Consider the following 7,569-nt stretch of genomic DNA (forward strand, 5'->3'; position numbering starts at 1 on the left):
TGTCCTAAGAAGGATAGCTGTGCAGACCTGTGTGTGTGTGTGTTCTGTATTTGTTACCCTTTAGGACATTCATTATGATTTTCATGTTATATGTTGATTGCACTAACATGACCTTCAAACTTCAAAACACTTAATATAGGCTGTCCACATGAATGGAAGTCAACGCAGTGTCCTAAGAAGAATAGCTGTGCAAACCTGTGTGTGTGTGTGTGTGTGTGTGTGTGTGTGTGTGTGTGTGTGTGTTCTTGTACTTGCACTTGCGGCATACTGAGGACCAGTGAGGGTTTTTAACCAACAAAGTGAGGACATTTTTACGGAGTGAAATTTGACCAAAACATTTTGGTCAATTTTTTTTTTTTAATTTTGGACGACATAGTATAGTGTGACGTTTTTGTCAAATTTTGGACCCAATTCTTTTGTAAAATTTTGGACCAAATTTTTTTGTAAAATTTTGGACCAAATTTTTTTGTCAAATTTTGGACCAAATTTTTTTTGTCAAATTTTGGACGACCAAAAATTTTGGGTCAAAATTTGTTTTTTAATTTTGGACGACATAGTATAGTATGACGTTTTTGTCAAATTTTGGACCAAAGTTTTTTTGACAAAGATTTTTTCAAATTTTGGTTGACATAGTATAGTGTGACGTTTTTGTCAAACTTTTGACCAAAAATTTAAAGATATCGAAAAAATTTTCCAGCCCTTTTTTTTGCTCTGGGGCTCCACCTGCAGACATTTTATGGTACTGCAACCAGTAGTTCTATATAGATGTCATTCATGAAGTAGATATTTGTTATTGTGTTGATTTATAAAGTGGAAATGCTGGTCCTCACTTTGTCAGCAACCCAGTCCTCAGTATGCAGCAAGTACAAGAATGTGTGTGTGTGTGTGTGTGTGTGTGTGTGTGTGTGTGTGTGTGTGTCAGTATAAACATCAGCTCAGAACAAAAGGCTGAAATAGACAAACTTAAACCAACACACAGTCGGCGACTGCGACAGTGTTCACATGTTCACACACACAGTCATGTGACCAGACGATGTGAGGAGTCTTTGAACTGGATCTGATCGCCGTGACCCAGATCACAGACCTAAAGAGTACAAAGGACAAAATGTACCTGCAGCAGTCTGAACACAGACAGCTTTTATTTCCTGTCTCACATTCTTACTACATTCTTTTATTTCCGCAGGTATAAAAAAAGGCGAACTGAGCATTAATAACAATAACAACAACACAGTAAGTGTACAATAAAAGAGAACAAACACTGATGATGGACTTCACCTGGACGTCCATTCATTTTCTTGAACGCATCAACTTAAACTTGACCTAAAATGCAACTAAAGCTGATCTAATCCTAACTTTCACCCTTAGAACAGAGTATTTCAGCTGCTTTTTCCATTTTCCATAATATACAGAAGCTATAAGAATATGTGTAATATAGAGAATCTTATATCTTTTTTTCAGCACAACCTATAGGCGATGTGAGGAAAAATTTGTCAAAAACGTTTAAAATCCGATACTTCAAAGTTTAAAGTTCACTTTGCTCGTTTTTATGAACAAAACATTTTTAAAAAACGGTCTATTTTTGTGACACAATTGTTGCTACTTTAAATCACTACAAAAAATGAGATATAAAATGAATCAAAACTTTGAGTCAACAACACATAAGAAGATGAACAAAAACACATTTTTAAAGCCCGAATATGTGACCTATAATCACACCCCCAGGATGTCCATATAAGGAGTTGTGTATTATTCCCACGGCGATCTACCATGGGTGCACCTGCAGCACAGATCTGCTGAGAGTTCACAAAAATCTTTATTTTTTTTAAACAACCCTGAATAACTTAAATTGAACGTTAACTTAGAGCAAACTTTTACCCAAATGTATGTTTTTATTTATTTTTAAATGTTATTATTCTGCCTTTACTAGCTCAATGTTGCTGTTGTATTCGCCTCTCTCGATAAAATAAATCTAATAACTTCCACTGCGGTCACAGACCCTGGTTTATACAGTGGAACGGTATTACTGATTTTCCTCCACCAGAGGAAGCTCACGTAGCACTGGTGGTACACGTACCTCAGTTTGAGAACCACGGGGTCCAAAACGACACTTGGTTTTGGGCGACAGGTTTAACCAACTTAAACCTAGCTTAACTTGACCTAAATTAAACCGAACCTTCGCCTAAAGTAGGACATGTCTCCATCTGGCAGCGTGGTGATGTCACTGGGACTTGTCTTGGGTCCCTGAAGAAGACGGATGTCCCCACAACATCAGTTATACCTGGACAACACAGCTGAGCCAAAGCCCCTAACCTTAACTTAACTTAATCACAATTGTTAATCTTATCTGGAGTTCCTCAGATGGTTCCTCACTGCTGGTCCTGACATGATTTCCATGACTTCAGGGGACATTTGCATTGACTTACATTCATTTCCTGGAGACTTACTTTCACCTGAACCATACTTACTACTTACATACATCTGGCCTAATCTTAACCTTGACCCTGACCTTAACCTAATCCTGACCTCAGCCTAACTTTAAAAAAAAAAAAAAAAAAACATGTCTTCACTTTAAAATGCAGTAGTTTACGTTTTGGGTACTTAGTCCCCATTATTTTCTTCATTTGTGTGGCTTAGATTTGGTCAGATTTGGCCATTTAACAATGATAATTGTGACAATGAAAATACAATCATTTAAAAACTGCGTTTGTGTGAAACTTTACTGTTATAATAATAATAATAATGAAATAATAATGATAAACACAGCCCTTTAAAGGACACACAGTGAGCTCCATTTATTTTATAGAGTTATCCCTAACTTTAACCATAACCACATAATAATGTTAATAATGATAATGTTACCTGTCCACAATCCACAGTTCATGTATGTATTTACTCACTGTCTCGGTGTTTCCAGGAGCGCAGCACAGCACCAGCACCAGCACCACCTGCAGAAGCAGCAGCTGTAGAGGTTCGATCCCCCGCCTCCGGGTGCCCGGACGCTCCATACACACGCTCATGCCGCTGCACCGTCCCGGTCGGATGAGCTTCGGTCTCGGTCTCGGTCTCGGCTTGGCTCGGGATGCAGTCCTCCAGTACTCGGTTCGATTCGGCTCAGACCCGCAGGGGTCCGTGTGCAGTGGTGACCCTGTCACATCAACCTGCTGCTGGATGGCGGGATCGTCAAACCAGCAACATCCACTGCACACAAGCTTCCGGTCCTGCTCTACAAAATAAAAGCACATACAAAGCCATAAAAATCAGATGGCAGATAGTGGAACATCTTTGCGTTTTTCTCTTCTCTCTCTCTATATAAATAATATTGTAAGGTTTCTGTCCTGTCATATAAAGTGCCTGAAGATAATCTATGTTGTAATTTGGTGCGATACAAATAAAATAATTGAATTCAATTTTAAATGTAATCAGAATCAATCAGAATCAGAATACTTTATTAATCCCCGGGGGAAATTTTTTTTGTTCCAGATGCTCTGTGCAAAGTAAGAAGAAATACGGCATGAGGAAACAAGAGCTAGATATACAGATGTAAATAAAATAAAATATGTAAATAAAATACAATAAAATAAAATAAGACAGTGAAATAGACAATAAGCTAAATGAAATAAAATAAACAATACAATAAACAATGTAGACAATCTGGAAATATATACAATATACAGAGATTGTCAGTATAAACAAATGAAAGAAGTCAGATGAGAATGGGTAATTATAGTTTGTTTGTTGTTTGTTTGTTTGTTTGTTTATTTATAAAGAGTCTGATCATCAGAGGGAGGAGTTAGTTGCTAAGTTAGTCATGTTGCTAAGTTTTCAGGCCAAAATCATTCAGTAGAGTGATTAAATACAAACATGAAACCACGCGTAACCACACACACAGTAACTGTGTGTTGTACATTTATACATATAAGTAAACATTGTTTATAAGGTCAGTGAATTCTCTGGAAGACAACACTGCACAACAGAAAGCAGATCATCTTGCTGTGTTTGTTGTGTCTACACTAACAGGTAAAAGAAGTATGAAATGACAGGAAAGATAAATAAGTAAAGTCATGTCCTGAATTCAAACGTATGTATGTATGTAATGCCGTTTCCTGAAGTGAGTGCTAATATATTGATTTAACCCGATTTAAAGTACACATTTGTATGAATGACACTGCAACCTTTGTTGTAATATTAATGGGTAGAGTTCTCAGGATTGTGGGCGACACAGTTGGGGTTACAGATCATACACTGACAGAATTAATACAGAATTATTACACACACACTCTCCGTCACAGAACTCTCTCCCACCTAACAACACAGACACGTAGGAACCAAAAACATGAAGGGTGTAAATAAAACACAAATTCACATTAAAATATATACATATAATCTATCTTTATATCTAGATATATTATCAGTTTACTAGTCAATATATTAGATATTTAACATGCAATGCACAGAACTATTATACTGAATAGCCTATAAGAGGATATAATAAACTTAATTTGTAATTATGTGCAACATAAATATAAATACAAAACAATATATATACCGTAACCAACGTTAGAACACATTGATTCAGTTCACAGACTAATATCATAATTATAGTGATACTTTTATAGCGGCGTTATATTTTATTTTGAAAAGCAGAGACTGAGGACCGGAAGTGTTCGCGTGTGTGTCTGAGGAACTTTGTGTATGTCTCTGTGAGTGTGTGTGAGTGTGTGTGTGTGTGTGTGTGTAGCGCCGCTGCTCCGGCTGAGCAGAGAGACTTTTTAAAGTTTGTTCGTCTGCGACATGAAGAGCACGTGAGGCTGAGGAGCGGAGCGCGAGACCCTCAGGTGAGTTTAAAAACCCGCGGCGTCGCGTGACATTTTTGAATCGGACCGCGAACGAGTCTGAGTGATGAGCTGCGGTTGACGTTCACGCGCTGATTGATGAACGTGACCAGTGAAGAGGGGACAAGTAACGGAGTACTTTTACCCCGTTACTGTGCTGCAGTTACCGCGAAAACTTTACTTTCCTTCTTCTTCGTTACAGCGTGGGACACATTTTCTTGTCAAGCGTGAATAAAATGAGGTTTTATTAACTGACTAATTAATTAATTAATTGATTAATTGACCCTGACGTCATCATCAGAGTTACTGCAGCTGCACATTCATGTGGATATATGATATACTTTGAGGTGGTACAATAGTGAAGTTAATGTACTCAAACTGCTTTTTATCAGGTCAAATGATTTTTATTTTGTTTTAATAACATCACTGAGCTTGGAACCAATCAGGGCCCAGTGTACTGAAGTGTGTGTGTGTGTGTGTGTGTGTGTGTGTGTGTTTAATATCAAATATTATGAGTTAGTCAGAAGTTAATTTCAGTTATTTATACATACATTTTGCGATTACGATTACAACTAGAACAAGGAAATGCGATGATTATGTAAAACTGAAATGCTCTAATAGTGCTTTTTATTTACAGTGTATACGTACAAATCAAAATGGACTACATCGCCGAGCAAATAACACACAACGACCAGCTATTTGTCTCCAGACTTCCCTGTAGACAAATACCGTCCCCCATTGTCTGCAGGAGAAGCCGAGCTTCTGTGGAAGTGACGTTTTTTTTGCCGCATTTGTCCAATCACCGATTGTCAAAGCGCTGTCATTGATTAGTGCGGGATTCTGCTCACACACCAATCGCTGTTCAGTCCTAAATATCAAATTATGTTTAATACTTATTGGAAAGAAATCTATGGAAGTAAATCTGTGCCATCTGAGTTTGAATTCGAATTTCTAACACTGAATTTTTTTGCATCGAAATTAGACTTTGAATTTTTGCAAGTGAATTTTTTGAGACTGAATTCTTTGAGACATTGAATTTTTTGCAACTGAATTTTTTGAGACATCGAATTTTTTGCAACTGAATTTTTTGAGACATCGAATTTTTTTACACTGAATTTATTACAACGTTGAAAAAAAAATGAATGGCAAAAAAAAACAGTGCTTGAAATTTGATGGTTCTTAAAAATCAAAGTCTAATTTCGATGCAAAAAAATTCAGTGTTAGAAATTCGAATTCAAACTCAGATGGCACAGATTTACTTCCATAGAAATCGAGAAGACTGATGAGCCTGAAATCAGAAGGCACCCACGATTGTCGAAAGGACCAGATCTGGTCCAAACGTAAAGGCTGTTACACAATGTCACACTAATTGAAGAGATAGTGGAAAGAGTGAGTGTCTGACAGTCCAGGGACAACCCAGCACTATGACACAGTGCTACTACAACACAGTAGAGCTGCAACTAACCATTACCTTCGTAATCTAATTCATCACTCAATTGTTTTCTTGTTTAACGGAGTATTTGTAAATCTGAAAAAAGTTGATTGGTATTTCCCAAACCTTGAAATGATGAGGTTCTCAGGTGACTTGTTTTGTCCACAAAACCAAGTTTTTTATGATTTCTTTGTCAAATGGAGCAATGAAACCAGAAAGCTTGATTTATTTATATATATATATATAAATAAATCAAGCTTTCTGCTTTCTATAAAAACTCTTAGGTGTAGCCCTACAGCACAGCAGTGCTACCACATCGCCAGAGGTGGAAAGTAACACAATACATTTACTCAAGTTACTGTATTGAATACTTTTTTGGGTATTTTGTATTTTTTAAGTACAATTTAAAATCAGGATTTTGCATTTTACTTGAGTACGTATTGACTCAAGTATTTTACTTAGTTACTTTATAAATCCTATCCGTTACTGAGTAAAAATAAAAATTCAGCACAATGAAGACTAACAGGGGGAAAATATACACCAGAACCAGACCAATGATGATGAGATCGCGCGTGAACTTAGAGGGCGTGCGCCAAAAGTGACGTAATATCAAGTGTTGCGCCGGGCGCGTGAGCTCCAAAATAGTTTTGGATTTCTGAGCCCTTGTCATATTTCTACTACCCTCACACCCCACGCAAAGTAACTAAATAACTTTTACTTAAAGGGACAATGTGTAGTATTTATGGGTTTATATAACCCAAAATCCACTTTTTTATACATATTATGTGCTCCTGCATTGTCTAGTCGCTGTATAATAGTTTTTGTTTCATTTTCGTAGTGTTTCAAAAAGTCATGTAAAATAACATGGTCGCGGGCCGCGGTTGCATAGCCACTGTTAGCAGCGAGACGCCATGTTTCTACCGGAGCCTGTAAGGACAAACGCGAGAGAACAAATCAAGCATCTCTTTACTTGTAGCGGAAGTCCCGCCTCCTCTCTCTCCGCTTCGTCTGCTACGGCCGCGGTAGCTCGCCCTCTCCCTCGCCTCACAAACCTCATCTGCTGACACGGAGAAAGACGACGAGGACGACATTTGACCAGCTGAGGATACCGTAGCGCTCAGGGAAGGGAGGGGGTGAGCAGAGGAGCAGTTCTTTGTTGTTAATTTCAGCCTCTCCTCTAGATGGCACTATAAACTACTTACTTCGCCTTTAAAGTACATTTCAAATGAACTATTTTTACTTCTACTTGAGTAATATTTCATCAAAGTATTAGTACTTTTACTTGAGTACTATATTTTAGTACTT

Source organism: Microchirus variegatus (assembly GCF_963457635.1).
Source record: "Microchirus variegatus genome assembly, chromosome: 3".
NCBI lineage: Eukaryota > Metazoa > Chordata > Actinopteri > Pleuronectiformes > Soleidae > Microchirus > Microchirus variegatus.